This window comes from Pongo pygmaeus, chromosome 23 (assembly GCF_028885625.2).
Source record: "Pongo pygmaeus isolate AG05252 chromosome 23, NHGRI_mPonPyg2-v2.0_pri, whole genome shotgun sequence".
Taxonomy (NCBI): domain Eukaryota; kingdom Metazoa; phylum Chordata; class Mammalia; order Primates; family Hominidae; genus Pongo; species Pongo pygmaeus.
In genome coordinates, this window is record NC_085931.1 from 24,522,776 (window position 1) to 24,547,599 (window position 24,824).

The window sequence follows — 24,824 nt, forward strand, 5'->3', positions numbered from 1 at the left end:
AGCACCTTGAGGCCTATGTTGGAAAAGGAAATATCTTCACATAAAAACTATAGAGAAGGATTCTCAGAAACTTCTTTGTGATAGACAAGTTTGGAAACACTCTTTTTGTAGAATCTGCAAGTGGATATTTGGAGCCGTTTGAGGCCTATGCTGGAAAAGGAAATATCTTCACATAAAAACTGAACAGAAGCATTCTCAGAAACTTCTTTGTGTTGAGTGCATTCAACTCACAGACTTGAACTTACCTGTAGAAAGAGCACTTTGAAACACTCTTTTGGTAAAATCTGCAAGTGGTTATTTGGAGCACTTCGAGGCCTGTGCTGGGATATGGAATATCTTCACCTAAAAACTACAGAGAAGCATTCTCAGAAAGTTCCTCACGATGCATTCATTCAACTCACAGAGTTGAACCTTCCTTTTGATAGAACAGTTTGGAAACACTCTTTTTGTATAATCTGCAAGAGGATATTTGGAGCGTTTTGAGGCCTATGCTGGAAAAGGAAATATCTTCACCTAAAAACTAGACAGAAGCATTCTCAGAAACTACTGTGTGATGAGTGCATTCAACTCACAGACTTGTACGTTTCTTTTGATAGAACAGTTCTGAAACATTACGTTTGTAGAATCTGCAAGTGTTTATTCGGAGCACCTTGAGGCCTATGTTGGAAAAGGAAATATCTTCACATAAAAACTAGACAGAAGGATTCTCAGAAACTTCTTTGTGATGAGTTCGTTCAACTCACAGAGTTGAACCTACCAATTGATAGAGAAGTTTGGAAACACTCTTTTTGTAGAATCTGCAAGTGGATATTTGGAGCCGTTTGAGGCCTATGCTGGAAAAGGAAATATCTTCACATAAAAACTGAACAGAAGCATTCTCAGAAACTTCTTTGTGTTGAGTGCATTCAACTCACAGACTTGAACTTACCTGTAGAAAGAGCAGTTTTGAAACACTCTTTTGGTAAAATCTGCAAGTGGTTATTTGGAGCACTTCGAGGCCTGTGCTGGGATATGGAATATCTTCACCTAAAAACTACAGAGAAGCATTCTCAGAAAGTTCTTCATGATGCATTCATTCAACTCACAGAGTTGAACCTTCCTTTTGATAGAACAGTTTTGAAACACTCTTTTTGTAGAATCTGCAAGAGGATATTTGGAGCGTTTTGAGACCTATGCTGGAAAAGGAAATATCCTCACCTAAAAACTAGACAGAAGCATTCTCAGAAACTTCTGTGTGATGAGTGCATTCAACTCACAGACTTGAACGTTTCTTTTGATAGAACAGTTTTGAAACATTACGTTTGTAGAATCTGCAAGTGTTTATTCGGAGCACCTTGAGGCCTATGTTGGAAAAGGAAATATCTTCACATAAAAACTAGACAGAAGGATTCTCAGAAACTTCTTTGTGATGAGTTCGTTCAACTCACAGAGTTGAACCTACCAATTGAGAGAGAAGTTTGGAAACACTCTTTTTGTAGAATCTGCAAGTGGATATTTGGAGCCGTTTGAGGCCTATGCTGGAAAAGGAAATATCTTCACATAAAAACTGAACAGAAGCATTCTCAGAAACTTCTTTGTGTTGAGTGCATTCGACTCACAGACTTGAACTTACCTGTAGAAAGAGCAGTTTTGAAACACACTTTTGGTAAAATCTGCAAGTGGTTATTTGGAGTACTTCGAGGCCTATGCTGGGATATGGAATATCTTCACCTGAAAACTACAGAGAAGCATTCTCAGAAGGTTCTTCACGATGCATTCATTCAACTCACAGAGTTGAACCTTCCTTTTGATAGAACAGTTTTGGAACACTCTTTTTGTAGAATCTGCAAGAGGATATTTGGAACGTTTTGAGGCCTATGCTGGAAAAGGAAATATCTTCACCTAAAAACTAGACAGAAGCATTCTCAGAAACTTCTGTGTGATGAGTTTATTCAACTCACAGACTTGAACGTTTCTTTTGGTAGAACAGTTTTGAAACATTACGTTTGTAGAATCTGCAAGTGTTTATTCGGAGCACCTTGAGGCCTATGTTGGAAAAGGAAATATCTTCACATAAAAACTAGAGAGAAGGATTCTCAGAAACTTCTTTGTGATGAGTTCATTCAACTCACAGAGTTGAACCTACCAATTGATAGAGAAGTTTGGAAACACTCTTTTTGTAGAATCTGCAAGGGGATATTTGGAGCCGTTTGAGGCCTATGCTGGAAAAGGAAATATCTTCACATAAAAACTGAACAGAAGCATTCTCAGAAACTTCTTTGTGTTGAGTGCATTCAACTCAAAGACTTGAACTTACCTGTAGAAAGAGCAGTTTTGAAACACTCTTTTGGTAAAATCTGCAAGTGGATATTTGGAGCACTTAGAGGCCTGTGCTGGGATATGGAATATCTTCACCTAAAAACTACAGAGAAGCATTCTCAGAAGGTACTTCATGATGCATTCATTCAACTCACAGAGTTGAACCTTCCTTTTGATAGAACAGTTTTGAAACACTCTTTTTGTAGAATCAGCAAGAGGATATTTGGAGCGTTTTGAGGCCTATGCTGTAAAAGGAAATATCTTCACCTAAAAACTAGACAGAAGCATTCTGAGAAACTTCTGTGTGATGAGTGCATTCAACTCACAGACTTGAACGTTTCTTTTGATAGAACAGTTTTGAAACATTACGTTTGTAGAATCTGCAAGTGTTTATTCGGAGCACCTTGAGGCCTATGTTGGAAAAGGAAATATCGTCACATAAAAACTAGAGAGAAGGATTCTCAGAAACTTCTTTGTGAGGAGTTCGTTCAACTCACAGAGGTGAACCTACCAATTGATAGAGAAGTTTGGAAACACTCTTTTTGTAGAATCTGCAAGTGGATATTTGGAGCCGTTTGAGGCCTATGCTGGAAAAGGAAATATCTTCACATAAAAACTGAAGAGAAGCATTCTCAGAAACTTCTTTGTGTTGAGTGCATTCAACTCACAGACTTGAACTTACCTGTAGAAAGAGCAGTTTTGAAACACTATTTGGTAAAATCTGCAAGTGGTTATTTGGAGCACTTCGAGGCCTGTGCTGGGATATGGAATATCTTCACCTAAAAACTACAGAGAAGCATTCTCAGAAAGTTCTTCACGATGCATTCATTCAACTCACAGAGTTGAACCTTCCTTTTGATAGAACAGTTTGGAAACACTCTCTTTGTAGAATCTGCAAGAGGATATTTGGAGCGTTTTGAGGCCTATGCTGGAAAAGGAAATATCTTCACCTAAAAACTAGACAGAAGCATTCTCAGAAACTTCTGTGTGATGAGTGCATTCAACTCACAGACTTGAACGTTTCTTTAGATAGAACAGTTTTGAAACATTACGTTTGTAGAATCTGCAAGTGTTTATTCGGAGCACCTTGAGGTCTATGTTGGAAAAGGAAATATCTTCACATAAAAACTAGAGAGAAGGATTCTCAGAAACTTCTTTGTGATGAGTTCATTCAACTCACAGAGTTGAACCTACCAATTGATAGAGAAGTTTGGAAACACACTTTTTGTAGAATCTGCAAGTGGATATTTGGAGCCGTTTGAGGCGTATGCAGGAAAAGGAAATATCTTCACATAAAAACTGAACAGAAGCATTCTCAGAAACTTCTTTGTGTTGAGTGCATTCAACTCACAGACTTGAACTTACCTGTAGAAAGAGCAGTTTTGAAACACTCTTTTGGTAAAATCTGCAAGTGGTTATTTGGAGTACTTCGAGGCCTGTGCTGGGATATGGAATATCTTCACCTGAAAACTACAGAGAAGCATTCTCAGAAGGTTCTTCATGATGCATTCATTCAACTCACAGAGTTGAACCTTCCTTTTGATAGATCAGTTTTGGAACACTCTTTTTGTAGAATCTGCAAGAGGATATTTGGAGCGTTTTGAGGCCTATGATGGAAAAGGAAATATCTTCACCTAAAAACTAGACAAAAGCATTCTCAGAAACTTCTGTGTGATGAGTGCATTCAACTAGCAGACTTGAACGTTTCTTTTGATAGAACAGTTTTGAAACATTACGTTTGTAGAATCTGCAAGTGTTTATTCGGAGCACCTTGAGGCCTATGTTGGAAAAGGAAATATCTTCACATAAAAACTAGACAGAAGGATTCTCAGAAACTTCTTTGTGATGAGTTCGTTCAACTCACAGAGTTGAACCTACCAATTGATAGAGAAGTTTGGAAACACTCTTTTTGTAGAATCTGCAAGTGGATATTTGGAGCCGTTTGAGGCCTATGCTGGAAAAGGAAATATCTTCACATAAAAACTGAACAGAAGCATTCTCAGAAACTTCTTTGTGTTGAGTGCATTCAACTCACAGACTTGAACTTACCTGTAGAAAGAGCAGTTTTGAAACACTCTTTTGGTAAAATCTGCAAGTGGTTATTTGGAGCAATTCGAGGCCTGTGCTGGTATATGGGATATCTTCACCTAAAAACTACAGAGAAGCATTCTCAGAAAGTTCTTCACGATGCATTCATTCAACTCACAGAGTTGAACCTTCCTTTTGATAGAACAGTTTGGAAACACTCTTTTTGTAGAATCTGCAAGAGGATATTTGGAGCGTTTTGAGGCCTATGCTGGAAAAGGAAATATCTTCACCTAAAAACTAGACAAAAGCATTCTCAGAAACTTCTGTGTGATGAGTGCATTCAACTCACAGACTTGAACGTTTCCTTTGATAGAACAGTTTTGAAACATTACGTTTGTAGAATCTGCAAGTCTTTATTCGGAGCACCTTGAGGCCTATGTTGGAAAAGGAAATATCTTCACATAAAAACTAGAGAGAAGGATTCTCAGAAACTTCTTTGTGATAGACAAGTTTGGAAACACTCTTTTTGTAGAATCTGCAAGAGGATATTTGGAGCGTTTTGAGGCCTATGCTGGAAAAGGAAATATCTTCACCTAAAAACTAGACAGAAGCATTCTCAGAAACTTCTGTGTGATGAGTGCATTCAACTCACAGACTTGAACGTTTCTTTTGATAGAACAGTTTTGAAACATTACGTTTGTAGAATCTGCAAGTGTTTATTCGGAGCACCTTGAGGCCTATGTTGGAAAAGGAAATATCTTCACATAAAAACTAGAGAGAAGGATTCTCAGAAACTTCTTTGTGATGAGCTCATTCAACACACAGAGTTGAACCTACCAATTGATAGAGAAGTTTGGAAACACTCTTTTTGTAGAATCTGCAAGTGGATATTTGGAGCCGTTTGAGGCCTATGCTGGAAAAGGAAATATCTTCACATAAAAACTGAACAGAAGCATTCTCAGAAACTTCTTTGTGTTGAGTGCATTCAACTCAAAGACTTGAACTTACCTGTAGAAAGAGCAGTTTTGAAACACACTTTTGGTAAAATCTGCAAGTGGTTATTTGGAGTACTTCGAGGCCTGTGCTGGGATATGGAATATCTTCACCTGAAAACTACAGAGAAGCATTCTCAGAAGGTTCTTCACGACGCATTCATTCAACTCACAGAGTTGAACCTTCCTTTTGATAGAACAGTTTTGGAACACTCTTTTTGTAGAATCTGCAAGAGGATATTTGGAACGTTTTGAGGCCTATGATGGAAAAGGAAATATCTTCACCTAAAAACTAGACAGAAGCATTCTCAGAAACTTCTGTGTGATGAGTGCATTCAACTAGCAGACTTGAACGGTTCTTTTGATAGAACAGTTTTGAAACATTACGTTTGTAGAATCTGCAAGTGTTTATTCGGAGCACCTTGAGGCCTATGTTGGAAAACGAAATATCTTCACATAAAAACTAGACAGAAGGATTCTCAGAAACTTCTTTGTGATGAGTTCGTTCAACTCACAGAGTTGAACCTACCAATTGATAGAGAAGTTTGGAAACACTCTTTTTGTAGAATCTGCAAGTGGATATTTGGAGCCGTTTGAGGCCTATGCTGGAAAAGGAAATATCTTCACATAAAAACTGAACAGAAGCATTCTCAGAAACTTCTTTGTGTTGAGTGCATTCAACTCACAGACTTGAACTTACCTGTAGAAAGAGCAGTTTTGAAACACTCTTTTGGTAAAATCTGCAAGTGGATATTTGGAGCACTTCGAGGCCTGTGCTGGGATATGGAATATCTTCACCTAAAAACTACAGAGAGGCATTCTCAGAAGGTACTTCATGATGCATTCATTCAACTCACAGAGTTGAACCTTCCTTTTGATAGAACAGTTTTGAAACACTCTTTTTGTAGAATCAGCAAGAGGATATTTGGAGCGTTTTGAGGCCTATGCTGGAAAAGGAAATATCTTCACCTAAAAACTAGACAGAAGCATTCTCAGAAACTTCTGTGTGATGAGTGCATTCAACTCACAGACTTGAACGTTTCTTTTGATAGAACAGTTTTGAAACATTACGTTTGTAGAATCTGCAAGTGTTTATTCGGAGCACCTTGAGGCCTATGTTGGAAAATGAAATATCGTCACATAAAAACTAGAGAGAAGGATTCTCAGAAACTTCTTTGTGAGGAGTTCGTTCAACTCACAGAGTTGAACCTACCAATTGATAGAGAAGTTTGGAAACACTCTTTTTGTAGAATCTGCAAGTGGATATTTGGAGCCGTTTGAGGCCTATGCTGGAAAAGGAAATATCTTCACATAAAAACTGAACAGAAGCATTCTCAGAAACTTCTTTGTGTTGAGTGCATTCAACTCACAGACTTGAACTTACCTGTAGAAAGAGCAGTTTTGAAACACTATTTGGTAAAATCTGCAAGTGGTTATTTGGAGCACTTCGAGGCCTGTGCTGGGATATGGAATATCTTCACCTAAAAACTACAGAGAAGCATTCTCAGAAAGTTCTTCACGATGCATTCATTCAACTCACAGAGTTGAACCTTCCTTTTGATAGAACAGTTTGGAAACACTCTCTTTGTAGAATCTGCAAGAGGATATTTGGAGCGTTTTGAGGCCTATGCTGGAAAAGGAAATATCTTCACCTAAAAACTAGACAGAAGCATTCTCAGAAACTTCTGTGTGATGAGTGCATTCAACTCACAGACTTGAACGTTTCTTTTGATAGAACAGTTTTGAAACATTACGTTTGTAGAATCTGCAAGTGTTTATTCGGAGCACCTTGAGGCCTATGTTGGAAAAGGAAATATTTTCACATAAAAACTAGAGAGAAGGATTCTCAGAAACTTCTTTGTGATGAGTTCATTCAACTCACAGAGTTGAACCTACCAATTGATAGAGAAGTTTGGAAACACTCTTTTTGTAGAATCTGCAAGTGGATATTTGGAGCCGTTTGAGGCGTATGCAGGAAAAGGAAATATCTTCACATAAAAACTGAACAGAAGCATTCTCAGAAACTTCTTTGTGTTGAGTGCATTCAACTCACAGACTTGAACTTACCTGTAGAAAGAGCAGTTTTGAAACACACTTTTGGTAAAATCTGCAAGTGGTTATTTGGAGTACTTCGAGGCCTGTGCTGGGATATGGAATATCTTCACCTGAAAACTACAGAGAAGCATTCTCAGAAGGTTCTTCACGATGCATTCATTCAACTCACAGAGTTGAACCTTCCTTTTGATAGAACAGTTTTGGAACACTCTTTTTGTAGAATCTGCAAGAGGATATTTGGAGCGTTTTGAGGCCTATGATGGAAAAGGAAATATCTTCACCTAAAAACTAGACAGAAGCATTCTCAGAAACTTCTGTGTGATGAGTGCATTCAACTAGCAGACTTGAACGGTTCTTTTGATAGAACAGTTTTGAAACATTACGTTTGTAGAATCTGCAAGTGTTTATTCGGAGCACCTTGAGGCCTATGTTGGAAAAGGAAATATCTTCACATAAAAACTAGACAGAAGGATTCTCAGAAACTTCTTTGTGATGAGTTCGTTCAACTCACAGAGTTGAACCTACCAATTGATAGAGAAGTTTGGAAACACTCTTTTTGTAGAATCTGCAAGTGGATATTTGGAGCCGTTTGAGGCCTATGCTGGAAAAGGAAATATCTTCACATAAAAACTGAACAGAAGCATTCTCAGAAACTTCTTTGTGTTGAGTGCATTCAACTCACAGACTTGAACTTACCTGTAGAGAGAGCAGTTTTGAAACAATCTTTTGGTAAAATCTGCAAGTGGTTATTTGGAGCACTTCGAGGCCTGTGCTGGTATATGGGATATCTTCACCTAAAAACTACAGAGAAGCATTCTCAGAAAGTTCTTCACGATGCATTCATTCAACTCACAGAGTTGAACCTTCCTTTTGATAGAACAGTTTGGAAACACTCTTTTTGTAGAATCTGCAAGAGGATATTTGGAGCGTTTTGAGGCCTATGATGGAAAAGGAAATATCTTCACCTAAAAACTAGACAGAAGCATTCTCAGAAACTTCTGTGTGATGAGTGCATTCAACTCACAGACTTGAACGTTTCTTTTGATAGAACAGTTTTGAAACATTACGTTTGTAGAATCTGCAAGTGTTTATTCGGAGCACCTTGAGGCCTATGTTGGAAAAGGAAATATCTTCACATAAAAACTAGAGAGAAGGATTCTCAGAAAATTCTTTGTGATAGACAAGTTTGGAAACACTCTTTTTGTAGAATCTGCAAGTGGATATTTGGAGCCGTTTGAGGCCTATGCTGGAAAAGGAATTATCTTCACATAAAAACTGAACAGAAGCATTCTCAGAAACTTTTTGTGTTGAGTGCATTCAACTCACAGACTTGAACTTACCTGTAGAAAGAGCAGTTTGAAACACTCTTTTGGTAAAATCTGCAAGTGGTTATTTGGAGCACTTCGAGGCCTGTGCTGGGATATGGAATATCTTCACCTAAAAACTACAGAGAAGCATTCTCAGAAAGTTCCTCACGATGCATTCATTCAACTCACAGAGTTGAACCTTCCTTTTGATAGAACAGTTTGGAAACACTCTTTTTGTAGAATCTGCAAGAGGATATTTGGAGCGTTTTGAGGCCTATGCTGGAAAAGGAAATATCTTCACCTAAAAACTAGACAGAAGCATTCTCAGAAACTACTGTGTGATGAGTGCATTCAACTCACAGACTTGAACGTTTCTTTTGATAGAACAGTTTGGAAACATTACGTTTGTAGAATCTGCAAGTGTTTATTCGGAGCACCTTGAGGCCTATGTTGGAAAAGGAAATATCTTCACATAAAAACTAGAGAGAAGGATTCTCAGAAACTTCTTTGTGATGAGCTCATTCAACTCACAGAGTTGAACCTACCAATTGATAGAGAAGTTTGGAAACACTCTTTTTGTAGAATCTGCAAATGGATATTTGGAGCCGTTTGAGGCCTATGCTGGAAAAGGAAATATCTTCACATAAAAACTGAACAGAAGCATTCTCAGAAACTTCTTTGTGTTGAGTGCATTCAACTCAAAGACTTGAACTTACCTGTAGAAAGAGCAGTTTTGAAACACTCTTTTGGTAAAATCTGCAAGTGGATATTTGGAGTACTTCGAGGCCTGTGCTGGGATATGGAATATCTTCACCTAAAAACTACAGAGAAGCATTCTCAGAAGGTTCTTCATGATGCATTCATTCAACTCACAGAGTTGAACCTTCCTTTTGATAGAACAGTTTGGAAACACTCTTTTTGTAGAATCTGCAAGAGGATATTTGGAGCCTTTTGAGGCCTATGCTGGAAAAGGAAATATCTTCACCTAAAAACTAGACAGAAGCATTCTCAGAAACTTCTGTGTGATGAGTGCATTCAACTCACAGACTTGAACGTTTCTTTTGATAGAACAGTTTTGAAACATTACGTTTGTAGAATCTGCAAGTGTTTATTCGGAGCTCCTTGAGGCCTATGTTGGAAAAGGAAATATCTTCACATAAAAACTAGAGAGAAGGATTCTCAGAAACTTCTTTGTGATGAGTTCGTTCAATTCACCGAGTTGAACCTACCAATTGATAGAGAAGTTTGGAAACACTCTTTTTGTAGAATCTGCAAGTGGATATTTGCAGCAGTTTCAGGCCTATGCTGGAAAAGGAAATATCTTCACATAAAAACTGAACAGAAGCATTCCCAGAATCTTCTTTGTGTTGAGTGCATTCAACACACACACTTGAACTTACTTGTAGAAAGAGCAGTTTTGAAACAATCTTTTGGTAAAATCTGCAAGTGGTTATTTGGAGCACTTCTAGGCCTGTGCTGGGATATGGAATATCTTCACCTAAAAACTACAGAGAAGCATTCTCAGAAAGTTCTTCACGATGCATTCATACAACTCACAGAGTTGAACCTTCCTTTTGATAGAACAGTTTGGAAACACTCTTTTTGTAGAATCTGCAAGACGATATTTGGAGCGTTTTGAGGCCTATGCTGGAAAAGGAAATATCTTCACCTAAAAACTAGACAGAAGCATTCTCAGAAACTTCTGTGTGATGAGTGCATTCAACTCACAGACTTGAACGTTTCTTTTGATAGAACAGTTTTGAAACATTACGTTTGTAGAATCTGCAAGTGTTTATTCGGAGCACCTTGAGGCCTATGTTGGAAAAGGAAATATCTTCACATAAAAACTAAAGAGAAGGATTCTCAGAAACTTCTTTGTGATGAGTTCATTCAACTCACAGAGTTGAACCTACCAATTGAGAGAGAAGTTTGGAAACACTCTTTTTGTAGAATCTGCAAGTGCATATTTGGAGCCGTTTGAGGCCTATGCTGGAAAAGGAAATATCTTCACATAAAAACTGAACAGCAGCATTCTCAGAAACTTCTTTGTGTTGAGTGCATTCAACTCACAGACTTGAACTTACCTGTAGAAAGAGCAGTTTTGAAACACTCTTTTGGTAAAATCTGCAAGTGGTTATTTGGAGCACTTCGAGGCCTGTGCTGGGATATGGAATATCTTCACCTAAAAACTACAGAGAAGCATTCTCAGAAAGTTCCTCACGATGCATTCATTCAACTCACAGAGTTGAACCTTCCTTTTGATAGAACAGTTTGGAAACACTCTTTTTGTAGAATCTGCAAGAGGATATTTGGAGCGTTTTGAGGCCTATGCTGGAAAAGGAAATATCTTCACCTAAAAACTAGACAGAAGCATTCTCAGAAACTACTGTGTGATGAGTGCATTCAACTCACAAACTTGAACGTTTCTTTTGATAGAACAGTTTTGAAACATTACGTTTGTAGAATCTGCAAGTGTTTATTCGGAGCACCTTGAGGCCTATGTTGGAAAAGGAAATATCTTCACATAAAAACTAGACAGAAGGATTCTCAGAAACTTCTTTGCGATGAGTTCGTTCAACTCACAGAGTTGAACCTACCAATTGAGAGAGAAGTTTGGAAACACTCTTTTTGTAGAATCTGCAAGTGGATATTTGGAGCCGTTTGAGGCCTATGCTGGAAAAGGAAATATCTTCACATAAAAATTGAACAGAAGCATTCTCAGAAACTTCTTTGTGTTGAGTGCATTCAACTCACAGACTTGAACTTACCTGTAGAAAGAGCAGTTTTGAAACACACTTTTGGTAAAATCTGCAAGTGGTTATTTGGAGCACTTCGAGGCCTGTGCTGGGATATGGAATATCTTCACCTAAAAACTACAGAGAAGCATTCTCAGAAGGTTCTTCACGATGAATTCATTCAACTCACAGAGTTGAACCTTCCTTTTGATAGGACAGTTTTGAAACACTCTTTTTGTAGAATCTGCAAGAGGATATTTGGAGCCTTTTGAGGCCTATGCTGGAAAAGGAAATATCTTCACCTAAAAACTAGACAGAAGCATTCTCAGAAACTTCTGTGTGATGAGTGCATTCAACTCACAGACTTGAACGTTTCTTTTGATAGAACAGTTTTGAAACATTACGTTTGTAGAATCTGCAAGTGTTTATTTGGAGCACCTTGAGGCCTATGTTGGAAAAGGAAATATCTTCACATAAAAAGTAGAGAGAAGGATTCTCAGAAACTTCTTTGTGATGAGTTCGTTCAACTCACAGAGTTGAACCTACCAATTGATAGAGAAGTTTGGAAACACTCTTTTTGTAGAACCTGCAAGTGGATATTTGGAGCCGTTTGAGGCCTATGCTGGAAAAGGAAATATCTTCACATAAAAACTGAACAGAAGCATTCTCAGAAACTTCTTTGTGTTGAGTGCATTCAACTCACAGACTTGAACGTACCTGTAGAAAGAGCAGTTTTGAAACACACTTTTGGTAAAATCTGCAAGTGGTTATTTGGAGCACTTCGAGGCCTGTGCTGGGATATGGAATATCTTCACCTAAAAACTACAGAGAAGCATTCTCAGAAGGTTCTTCAAGATGCATTCATTCAACTCACAGAGTTGAACCTTCCTTTTGATAGAACAGTTTTGAAACACTCTTTTTCTAGAATCTGCAAGAGGATATTTAGAGCGTTTTGACGCCTATGCTGGAAAAGGAAATATCTTCACCTAAAAACTAGACAGAAGCATTCTCAGAAACTTCTGTGTGATGAGTGCATTCAACTCACAGACTTGAACGTTTCTTTTGATAGAACAGTTTTGAAACATTACGTTTGTAGAGTCTGCAAGTGTTTATTCGGAGCACCTTGAGGCCCATGTTGGAAAAGGAAATATCTTCACATGAAAACTAGAGAGAAGGATTCTCAAAAACTTCTTCGTGATGAGTTCATTCAACTCACAGAGTTGAACCTACCAATTGATAGAGAAGTTTGGAAACACTCTTTTTGTAGTATCTGCAAGTGGATATTTGGAGCCGTTTGAGGCCTATGCTGGAAAAGAAAATATCTTCACATAAAAACTGAACAGAAGCATTCTCAGAAACTTCTTTGTGTTGAGTGCATTCAACTCACAGACTTGAAATTACCTATAGAAAGAGCAGTTTTGAAGCACTCTTTTGCTAAAATCTGCAAGTGGTTATTTGGAGCACTTCGAGGCCAGTACTGGGATATGGAATATCTTCACCTAAAAACTACAGAGAAGCATTCTCAGAAAGTTCTTCATGATGCCTTCATTCAACTCACGGAGTTGAACCTTCCTTATGATAGAACACTTTTGAAACACTCTTTTTGTAGAATCTGCAAGGGGATATTTGGAGCGTCTTGAGGCCTATGCTGGAAAAGGAAATATCTTCACATAACAACTAGACGGAAGCATTCTCAGAAACTTCTGTGTGATGAGTGCATTCAACTCACAGACTTGAACGTTCCTCTCGAAAGAGCAGTTTTGAAACACTCCTTTTGTAGAATCTGCAAGTGTTTATTTGGAGCGCTTTGAGGCCTATGATGGAAAAGGAAATATCTTCTTATAAAAACTAGACGGAAGCCTTCTCAGAAACTTCTTTGTGATGAGTGGATTCAACTCACAGAATTGAAGCTTCCTTTGGAAAGAGCAGTTTGGAGACACTCTTCTTATAGAATCTTCAAGTGGATATTTGGAGCACTTTTGGGCCTATGCTGGGACATGAAATCTCTTCACCTAAAAACTAGACAGAAGCATTCTGAGAAACTTCTTTGCAATGAGTGCATTCAATTCACAGACTTGAACGTTCCTTTGGATAGAACAGTTTTGAAACATTACGTTTGTAGAATCTGCAATTGTTTATTCGGAGCACCTTGAGGCCTATGCTGGAAAAGGAAATATCTTCACATAAAAACTGAACAGAAGCATTCTCAGAAACTTCTTTGTGTTGAGTGCATTCAACTCACAGACTTGAACTTACCTATAGAAAGAGCAGTTTTGAAACACTCTTTTGCTAAAATCTGCAAGTGGTTATTTGGAGCACTTCGAGGCCTGTGCTGGGAAATGGAATATCTTCACCTAAAAACTACAGAGAAGCATTCTCAGAAAGTTCTTCATGATGCCCTCATTCAACTCATGGAGTTGAACCTTCCTTATGATAGAACACTTTTGAAACACTCTTTTTGTGGTATCTGCAAGAGGATATTTGGAGCGTTTTGAGTCCTATGCTGGAAAAGGAAATATCTTCACATAACAACTAGACGGAAGCATTCTCAGAAACTTCTGTGTGATGAGTGCATTCAACTCACAGACTTGAACGTTCCTCTCGAAAGAGCAGTTTTGAAACACTCCTTTTGTAGAATCTGCAAGTGTTTATTTGGAGCGCTTTGAGGCCTATGTTGGAAAAGGAAATATCTTCACATAAGAACTAGACAGAAGCATTCTCAGAAACTTCTTTGTGATGAGTGCATTGTACTCACAGTGTTGAAGCTTGCTTTTGATAGAGCAGTTTTGAAACACTCTTTTGGTCGAATCTGCAAGTGGATATTTGGAGCGATTTGAGGCCTATGCTGGAAAAGGAAATGTCTTCACATAAGAAGTAGACAGAAGCATTCCAGGAAACTTCTGTATCATACGTGCATTCAACTCACAGACTTGAACGTTCCTTTTGATAGGACTCTTTTGAAACCCTCCTTTTGTAGAATTTGCAAGTGTTTATTTGGAGCGCTTTGAGGCCTAAGCTGGAAAAGGGAATATCTTCACGTAAGGACTAGACAAAAGCATTCTCAGAAACTTCTTTCTGATGAGTGCATTCAACACACCGACTTGAAACTTGCTTTTGAAAGAGTAGATTTGAAACACTCTTTTCGTAGGATCTGCAAGGAGATATTTGGAGCGCTTTGAGGCCTATGCTGGGAAATGAAATTTCTTCACCTAAAAACTAGACAGAAGCATTCTCAGAAACTTCTGTGTGATGATTGCATTCAACTCACAGACTTGAACGTTCCCTTTGATAGAACAGTTTTGAAACACTCCTTTTGTAGAATCTGCATGTGTTTATTTGGAGCGCTTTGAGGCCTAAGTTGGAAAACGAAATATCTCCATATAAAAACTAGACGGAAGCATTCTCAGAAACTTCTTTGTGATGAGTACATTCAACTCACAGACTTGAAGCTTCCTTTGGAAAGAGCAGTTTGGAAACACTCTTCTTATAGAATCTTCAAGTGGATATTTGGAGCGCTTTGAGGCCTATGCTGGGAAATGAAATCTCTTCACCTAAAAACTAGACGGAAGCATTCTGAGAAACTTCTTTGTGATGAGGGCATTCAACTCACAGACTTGAACGTTCCTTTTCATAGAACAGTTTTGAAACATTACGTTTGTAGAATCTGCAAGTGTTTATTCGGAGCACCTTGAGGCCTATGTTGGAAAAGGAAATATCTTCACATAAAAACTAGAGAGAAGGATTCTCAGAAACTTCTTTGTGATGAGTTCATTCAACTCACAGAGTTGAACCTACCAATTGATAGAGAAGTTTGGAAACACTCTTTTTGTAGAAGCTGCAAGTGGATACTTGGAGCCGTTTGAGGCCTGTGCTGGAAAAGGAAATATCTTCACATAAAAACTGAGCAGAAGCATTCTCAGAAACTTCTTTGTGTTGAGTGCATTCAACTCACAGACTTGAACTTATCTATAGAAAGAGCAGTTTTGAAACACTCTTTTGGTAAAAACTGCAAGTGGTTATTTGGAGAACTTCGAGGCCTGTGCTGGGATATGGAATATCTTCACCTAAAGACTACAGAGAAGCATTCTCAGAAAGTTCTTCATGATGCATTCTTTCAACTCACAGAGTTGAAACTTCTTGATAGAACAGTTTTGAAACACTCTTTTTGTAGAATCTGCAAGAGGATATTTGGAGCGTTTTGAGGCCTATGCTGGAAAAGGAAATATCTTCACATAAAAACTAGACAGAAGCATTCTCAGAAACTTCTTTGTGGTGAGTGCATTCTACTCACGGTGTTGAAGCCTGCTTTTGATAGAGCAGTTTTGAAACACTCTTTTGGTAGAATCTGCAAGTGGATATTTCGAGCGCTTTGAGGCCTATGCTGGAAAAGGAAATGTTTTCGCATAAAAACTAGACAGAAGCATTCCAGGAAACTGCTGTAAGATAAGTGCAATCAACTCACAGACTTGAAAGTTCCTTTTGAAAGAACTCTTTTGAAACACTCCTTTTGTAGAATTTGCAAGTGTTTATTTGGAGCGCTTTGAAGCCTATGCTGGGACATGAAATCTCTTCACCTAAATACTAGACAGAAGCATTCTGAGAAACTTCTTTGCAATGAGTGCATTCAACTCACAGGCTTGAACGTTCATTTTGATAGAACATTTTTGAAACATTACGTTTGTAGAATCTGCAATTGTTTATTCGGAGCACTTTGAGGCCTATGTTGGAAAAGGAAATATCTTCACATAAAAACTAGAGAGAAGGATTCTCAGAAACTTCTTTGTGATGAGTTCATTCAACTCACAGAGTTGAACCTACCAATTGATAGAGAAGTTTGGAAACACTCTTTTTGTAGAATCTGCAAGTGGATATTTGGAGCCGTTTGAGGCCTATGCTGGAAAAGGAAATGTCTTCACATAAAAACTGAACAGAAGCATTCTCAGAAACTTCTTTGTGTTGAGTGCATTCAACTGACAGACTTGAACTTACCTATAGAAAGAGCAGTTTTGAAACACTCTTTTGGTAAAATCTGCAAGTGGTTATTTGGAGCCCTTCGAGGCCTGTGCTGGGATATGGAATATCTTCACCTAAAAACTACAGAGAAGCATTCTCAGAAGGTTCTTCACGATGCATTCATTCAACTCACAGAGTTGAACCTTCCTTTTGATAGAACAGTTTTGAAACACTCTTTTTGTAGAATCTGCAAGAGGATATTTGGAGCGTTTTGAGACCTATGCTGGAAAAGGAAATATCCTCACCTAAAAACTAGACAGAAGCATTCTCAGAAACTTCTGTGTGATGAGTGCATTCAACTCACAGACTTGAACGTTTCTTTTGATAGAACAGTTTTGAAACATTACGTTTGTAGAATCTGCAAGTGTTTATTCGGAGCACCTTGAGGCCTATGTTGGAAAAGGAAATATCTTCACATAAAAACTAGAGAGAAGGATTCTCAGAAACTTCTTTGTGATGAGTTCGTTCAACTCACAGAGTTGAACCTACCAATTGATAGAGAAGTTTCTAAACACTCTTTTTGTAGAATCTGCAAGTGGATATTTGGAGCCGTTTGAGGCCTATGCTGGAAAAGGAAATATCTTCACATAAAAACTGAACAGAAGCATTCTCAGAAACTTCTTTGTGTTGAGTGCATTCAACTCACAGACTTGAACTTACCTGTAGAAAGAGCAGTTTTGAAACACTCTTTTGGTAAAATCTGCAAGTGTTTATTTGGAGCACTTCGAGGCCTGTGCTGGGATATGGAATATCTTCACCTAAAAACTACAGAGAAGCATTCTCAGAAGGTTCTTCATGATGCATTCATTCAACTCACAGAGTTGAACCTTCCTTTTGATAGAACAGTTTGGAAACACTCTTTTTGTAGAATCTGCAAGAGGATATTTGGAGCGTTTTGAGGCCTATGCTGGAAAAGGAAATATCTTCACCTAAAAACTAGACAGAAGCATTCTCAGAAACTTCTTGTGATGAGTGCATTCAACTCACAGACTTGAACGTTTCTTTTGATAGAACAGTTTGGAAACATTACGTTTGTAGAATCTGCAAGTGTTTATTCGGAGCACCTTGAGGCCTATGTTGGAAAAGGAAATATCTTCACATAAAAACTAGAGAGAAGGATTCTCAGAAACTTCTTTGTGATGAGTTCGTTCAACTCACAGAGTTGAACCTACCAATTGATAGAGAAGTTTGGAAACACTCTTTTTGTAGAATCTGCAAGTGGATATTTGGAGCCGTTTGAGGCCTATGCTGGAAAAGGAAATATCTTCACATAAAAAATGAACAGAAGCATTTTCAGAAACTTCTTTGTGTTGAGTGCATTCAACTCACAGACTTGAAGTTACCTGTAGAAAGAGCAGTTTTGAAACACTCTTTTGGTAAAATCTGCAAGTGGTTATTTGGAGCACTTCGAGGCCTGTGCTGGGATATGGAATATCTTCACCTAAAAACTACAGAGAAGCATTCTCAGAAAGTTCTTCACGATGCATTCATTCAACTCACAGAGTTGAACCTTCCTTTTGATAGAACAGTTTGGAAACACTCTTTTTGTAGAATCTGCAAGAGGATATTTGGAGCGTTTTGAGGCCTATGCTGGAAAAGGAAATATCTTCACCTAAAAACTAGACAGAAGCATTCTCAGAAACTTCTGTGTGATGAGTGCATTCAACTAGCAGACTTGAACGGTTCTTTTGATAGAACAGTAATGGAACTTTACGTTTGTAGAATCTGCAAGTGTTTATTCGGAGCACCTTGAGGCCTATGTTGGAAAAGGAAATATCTTCACATAAAAACTAGACAGAAGGATTCTCAGAAACTTCTTTGTGATGAGTTCGTTCAACTCACAGAGTTGAACCTACCAACTGATAGAGAAGTTTGGAAACACTCTTTTTGTAGAATCTGCAAGTGGATATTTGGAGCCGTTTGAGGCCTATGCTGGAAAAGGAAATATCTTCACATAAAAACTGAACAGAAGCATTCTCAGAAACTTCTTTGTGCTGAGTGCATTCAACTCACAGACTTGAACTTACCTGTAGAAAGAGCAGTTTTGAAACACTCTTTTGGTAAAATCTGCAAGTGGTTATTTGGAGCACTTCGAGGCCTGTGCTGGGATATGGAATATCTTCACCTAAAAACTACAGAGAAGCATTCTCAGAAAGTTCTTCAAGATGCATTCATTCAACTCACAGAGTTGAACCTTCCTTTTGATAGAACAGTTTGGAAACACTCTTTTTGTAGAATCTGCAAGAGGATATTTGGAGCGTTTTGAGGCCTATGCTGGAAAAGGAAATATCTTCACCTAAAAACTAGACAGAAGCATTCTCAGAAACTTCTGTGTGATGAGTGCATTCAACTAGCAGACTTGAACGGTTCTTTTGATAGAACAGTTTTGAAACATTACGTTTGTAGAATCTGCAAGTGTTTATTCGGAGCACCTTGAGGCCTATGTTGGAAAAGGAAATATCTTCACATAAAAACTAGACAGAAGGATTCTCAGAAACTTCTTTGTGATGAGTTCGTTCAACTCACAGAGTTGAACCTACCAACTGAGAGAGAAGTTTGGAAACACTCTTTTTGTAGAATCTGCAAGTGGATATTTGGAGCCGTTTGAGGCCTATGCTGGAAAAGGAAATATCTTCACATAAAAACTGAACAGAAGCATTCTCAGAAACTTCTTTGTGTTGAGTGCATTCAACTCACAGACTTGAACTTACCTGTAGAAAGAGCAGTTTTGAAACACACTTTTGGTAAAATCTGCAAGTGGTTATTTGGAGTACTTCGAGGCCTGTGCTGGGATATGGAATATCTTCACCTGAAAACTACAGAGAAGCATTCTCAGAAGGTTCTTCATGATGCATTCATTCAACTCACAGAGTTGAACCTTCCTTTTGATAGAACAGTTTTGGAACACTCTTTTTGTAGAATCTGCAAGAGGATATTTGGAGCGTTTTGAGGCCTATGATGGAAAAGGAAATATCTTCACCTAAAAACTAGACAGAAGCATTCTCAGAAACTTCTGTGTGATGAGTGCATTCAACTAGCAGACTTGAACGGTTCTTTTGATAGAACAGTTATGGAACTTTACGTTTGTAGAATCTGCAAGTGTTTATTCGGAGCACCTTGAGGCCTATGTTGGAAAAGGAAATATCTTCACATAAAAACTAGACAGAAGGATTCTCAGAAACTTCTTTGTGATGAGTTCGTTCAACTCACAGAGTTGAACCTACCAATTGATAGAGAAGTTTGGAAACACTCTTTTTGTAGAATCTGCAAGTGGATATTTGGAGCCGTTTGAGGCCTATGCTGGAAAAGGAAATATCTTCACATAAAAACTGAACAGAAGCATTCTCAGAAACTTCTTTGTGTTGAGTGCATTCAACTCACAGACTTGAACGTACCTGTAGAAAGAGCAGTTTTGAAACACACTTTTGGTAAAATCTGCAAGTGGTTATTTGGAGCACTTCGAGGCCTGTGCTGGGATATGGAATATCTTCACCTAAAAACTACAGAGAAGCATTCTCAGAAGGTTCTTCAAGATGCATTCATTCAACTCACAGAGTTGAACCTTCCTTTTGATAGAACAGTTTTGAAACACTCTTTTTCTAGAATCTGCAAGAGGATATTTAGAGCGTTTTGACGCCTATGCTGGAAAAGGAAATATCTTCACCTAAAAACTAGACAGAAGCATTCTCAGAAACTTCTGTGTGATGAGTGCATTCAACTCACAGACTTGAACGTTTCTTTTGATAGAACAGTTTTGAAACATTACGTTTGTAGAGTCTGCAAGTGTTTATTCGGAGCACCTTGAGGCCCATGTTGGAAAAGGAAATATCTTCACATGAAAACTAGAGAGAAGGATTCTCAAAAACTTCTTCGTGATGAGTTCATTCAACTCACAGAGTTGAACCTACCAATTGATAGAGAAGTTTGGAAACACTCTTTTTGTAGTATCTGCAAGTGGATATTTGGAGCCGTTTGAGGCCTATGCTGGAAAAGAAAATATCTTCACATAAAAACTGAACAGAAGCATTCTCAGAAACTTCTTTGTGTTGAGTGCATTCAACTCACAGACTTGAAATTACCTATAGAAAGAGCAGTTTTGAAGCACTCTTTTGCTAAAATCTGCAAGTGGTTATTTGGAGCACTTCGAGGCCAGTACTGGGATATGGAATATCTTCACCTAAAAACTACAGAGAAGCATTCTCAGAAAGTTCTTCATGATGCCTTCATTCAACTCACGGAGTTGAACCTTCCTTATGATAGAACACTTTTGAAACACTCTTTTTGTAGAATCTGCAAGGGGATATTTGGAGCGTCTTGAGGCCTATGCTGGAAAAGGAAATATCTTCACATAACAACTAGACGGAAGCATTCTCAGAAACTTCTGTGTGATGAGTGCATTCAACTCACAGACTTGAACGTTCCTCTCGAAAGAGCAGTTTTGAAACACTCCTTTTGTAGAATCTGCAAGTGTTTATTTGGAGCGCTTTGAGGCCTATGATGGAAAAGGAAATATCTTCTTATAAAAACTAGACGGAAGCCTTCTCAGAAACTTCTTTGTGATGAGTGGATTCAACTCACAGAATTGAAGCTTCCTTTGGAAAGAGCAGTTTGGAGACACTCTTCTTATAGAATCTTCAAGTGGATATTTGGAGCACTTTTGGGCCTATGCTGGGACATGAAATCTCTTCACCTAAAAACTAGACAGAAGCATTCTGAGAAACTTCTTTGCAATGAGTGCATTCAATTCACAGACTTGAACGTTCCTTTGGATAGAACAGTTTTGAAACATTACGTTTGTAGAATCTGCAATTGTTTATTCGGAGCACCTTGAGGCCTATGCTGGAAAAGGAAATATCTTCACATAAAAACTGAACAGAAGCATTCTCAGAAACTTCTTTGTGTTGAGTGCATTCAACTCACAGACTTGAACTTACCTATAGAAAGAGCAGTTTTGAAACACTCTTTTGCTAAAATCTGCAAGTGGTTATTTGGAGCACTTCGAGGCCTGTGCTGGGAAATGGAATATCTTCACCTAAAAACTACAGAGAAGCATTCTCAGAAAGTTCTTCATGATGCCCTCATTCAACTCATGGAGTTGAACCTTCCTTATGATAGAACACTTTTGAAACACTCTTTTTGTGGTATCTGCAAGAGGATATTTGGAGCGTTTTGAGTCCTATGCTGGAAAAGGAAATATCTTCACATAACAACTAGACGGAAGCATTCTCAGAAACTTCTGTGTGATGAGTGCATTCAACTCACAGACTTGAACGTTCCTCTCGAAAGAGCAGTTTTGAAACACTCCTTTTGTAGAATCTGCAAGTGTTTATTTGGAGCGCTTTGAGGCCTATGTTGGAAAAGGAAATATCTTCACATAAGAACTAGACAGAAGCATTCTCAGAAACTTCTTTGTGATGAGTGCATTGTACTCACAGTGTTGAAGCTTGCTTTTGATAGAGCAGTTTTGAAACACTCTTTTGGTCGAATCTGCAAGTGGATATTTGGAGCGATTTGAGGCCTATGCTGGAAAAGGAAATGTCTTCACATAAGAAGTAGACAGAAGCATTCCAGGAAACTTCTGTATCATACGTGCATTCAACTCACAGACTTGAACGTTCCTTTTGATAGGACTCTTTTGAAACCCTCCTTTTGTAGAATTTGCAAGTGTTTATTTGGAGCGCTTTGAGGCCTAAGCTGGAAAAGGGAATATCTTCACGTAAGGACTAGACAAAAGCATTCTCAGAAACTTCTTTCTGATGAGTGCATTCAACACACCGACTTGAAACTTGCTTTTGAAAGAGTAGATTTGAAACACTCTTTTCGTAGGATCTGCAAGGAGATATTTGGAGCGCTTTGAGGCCTATGCTGGGAAATGAAATTTCTTCACCTAAAAACTAGACAGAAGCATTCTCAGAAACTTCTGTGTGATGATTGCATTCAACTCACAGACTTGAACGTTCCCTTTGATAGAACAGTTTTGAAACACTCCTTTTGTAGAATCTGCATGTGTTTATTTGGAGCGCTTTGAGGCCTAAGTTGGAAAACGAAATATCTCCATATAAAAACTAGACGGAAGCATTCTCAGAAACTTCTTTGTGATGAGTACATTCAACTCACAGACTTGAAGCTTCCTTTGGAAAGAGCAGTTTGGAAACACTCTTCTTATAGAATCTTCAAGTGGATATTTGGAGCGCTTTGAGGCCTATGCTGGGAAATGAAATCTCTTCACCTAAAAACTAGACGGAAGCATTCTGAGAAACTTCTTTGTGATGAGGGCATTCAACTCACAGACTTGAACGTTCCTTTTCATAGAACAGTTTTGAAACATTACGTTTGTAGAATCTGCAAGTGTTTATTCGGAGCACCTTGAGGCCTATGTTGGAAAAGGAAATATCTTCACATAAAAACTAGAGAGAAGGATTCTCAGAAACTTCTTTGTGATGAGTTCATTCAACTCACAGAGTTGAACCTACCAATTGATAGAGAAGTTTGGAAACACTCTTTTTGTAGAAGCTGCAAGTGGATACTTGGAGCCGTTTGAGGCCTGTGCTGGAAAAGGAAATATCTTCACATAAAAACTGAGCAGAAGCATTCTCAGAAACTTCTTTGTGTTGAGTGCATTCAACTCACAGACTTGAACTTATCTATAGAAAGAGCAGTTTTGAAACACTCTTTTGGTAAAAACTGCAAGTGGTTATTTGGAGAACTTCGAGGCCTGTGCTGGGATATGGAATATCTTCACCTAAAGACTACAGAGAAGCATTCTCAGAAAGTTCTTCATGATGCATTCTTTCAACTCACAGAGTTGAAACTTCTTGATAGAACAGTTTTGAAACACTCTTTTTGTAGAATCTGCAAGAGGATATTTGGAGCGTTTTGAGGCCTATGCTGGAAAAGGAAATATCTTCACATAAAAACTAGACAGAAGCATTCTCAGAAACTTCTTTGTGGTGAGTGCATTCTACTCACGGTGTTGAAGCCTGCTTTTGATAGAGCAGTTTTGAAACACTCTTTTGGTAGAATCTGCAAGTGGATATTTCGAGCGCTTTGAGGCCTATGCTGGAAAAGGAAATGTTTTCGCATAAAAACTAGACAGAAGCATTCCAGGAAACTGCTGTAAGATAAGTGCAATCAACTCACAGACTTGAAAGTTCCTTTTGAAAGAACTCTTTTGAAACACTCCTTTTGTAGAATTTGCAAGTGTTTATTTGGAGCGCTTTGAAGCCTATGCTGGGACATGAAATCTCTTCACCTAAATACTAGACAGAAGCATTCTGAGAAACTTCTTTGCAATGAGTGCATTCAACTCACAGGCTTGAACGTTCATTTTGATAGAACATTTTTGAAACATTACGTTTGTAGAATCTGCAATTGTTTATTCGGAGCACTTTGAGGCCTATGTTGGAAAAGGAAATATCTTCACATAAAAACTAGAGAGAAGGATTCTCAGAAACTTCTTTGTGATGAGTTCATTCAACTCACAGAGTTGAACCTACCAATTGATAGAGAAGTTTGGAAACACTCTTTTTGTAGAATCTGCAAGTGGATATTTGGAGCCGTTTGAGGCCTATGCTGGAAAAGGAAATGTCTTCACATAAAAACTGAACAGAAGCATTCTCAGAAACTTCTTTGTGTTGAGTGCATTCAACTGACAGACTTGAACTTACCTATAGAAAGAGCAGTTTTGAAACACTCTTTTGGTAAAATCTGCAAGTGGTTATTTGGAGCCCTTCGAGGCCTGTGCTGGGATATGGAATATCTTCACCTAAAAACTACAGAGAAGCATTCTCAGAAGGTTCTTCACGATGCATTCATTCAACTCACAGAGTTGAACCTTCCTTTTGATAGAACAGTTTTGAAACACTCTTTTTGTAGAATCTGCAAGAGGATATTTGGAGCGTTTTGAGACCTATGCTGGAAAAGGAAATATCCTCACCTAAAAACTAGACAGAAGCATTCTCAGAAACTTCTGTGTGATGAGTGCATTCAACTCACAGACTTGAACGTTTCTTTTGATAGAACAGTTTTGAAACATTACGTTTGTAGAATCTGCAAGTGTTTATTCGGAGCACCTTGAGGCCTATGTTGGAAAAGGAAATATCTTCACATAAAAACTAGAGAGAAGGATTCTCAGAAACTTCTTTGTGATGAGTTCGTTCAACTCACAGAGTTGAACCTACCAATTGATAGAGAAGTTTCTAAACACTCTTTTTGTAGAATCTGCAAGTGGATATTTGGAGCCGTTTGAGGCCTATGCTGGAAAAGGAAATATCTTCACATAAAAACTGAACAGAAGCATTCTCAGAAACTTCTTTGTGTTGAGTGCATTCAACTCACAGACTTGAACTTACCTGTAGAAAGAGCAGTTTTGAAACACTCTTTTGGTAAAATCTGCA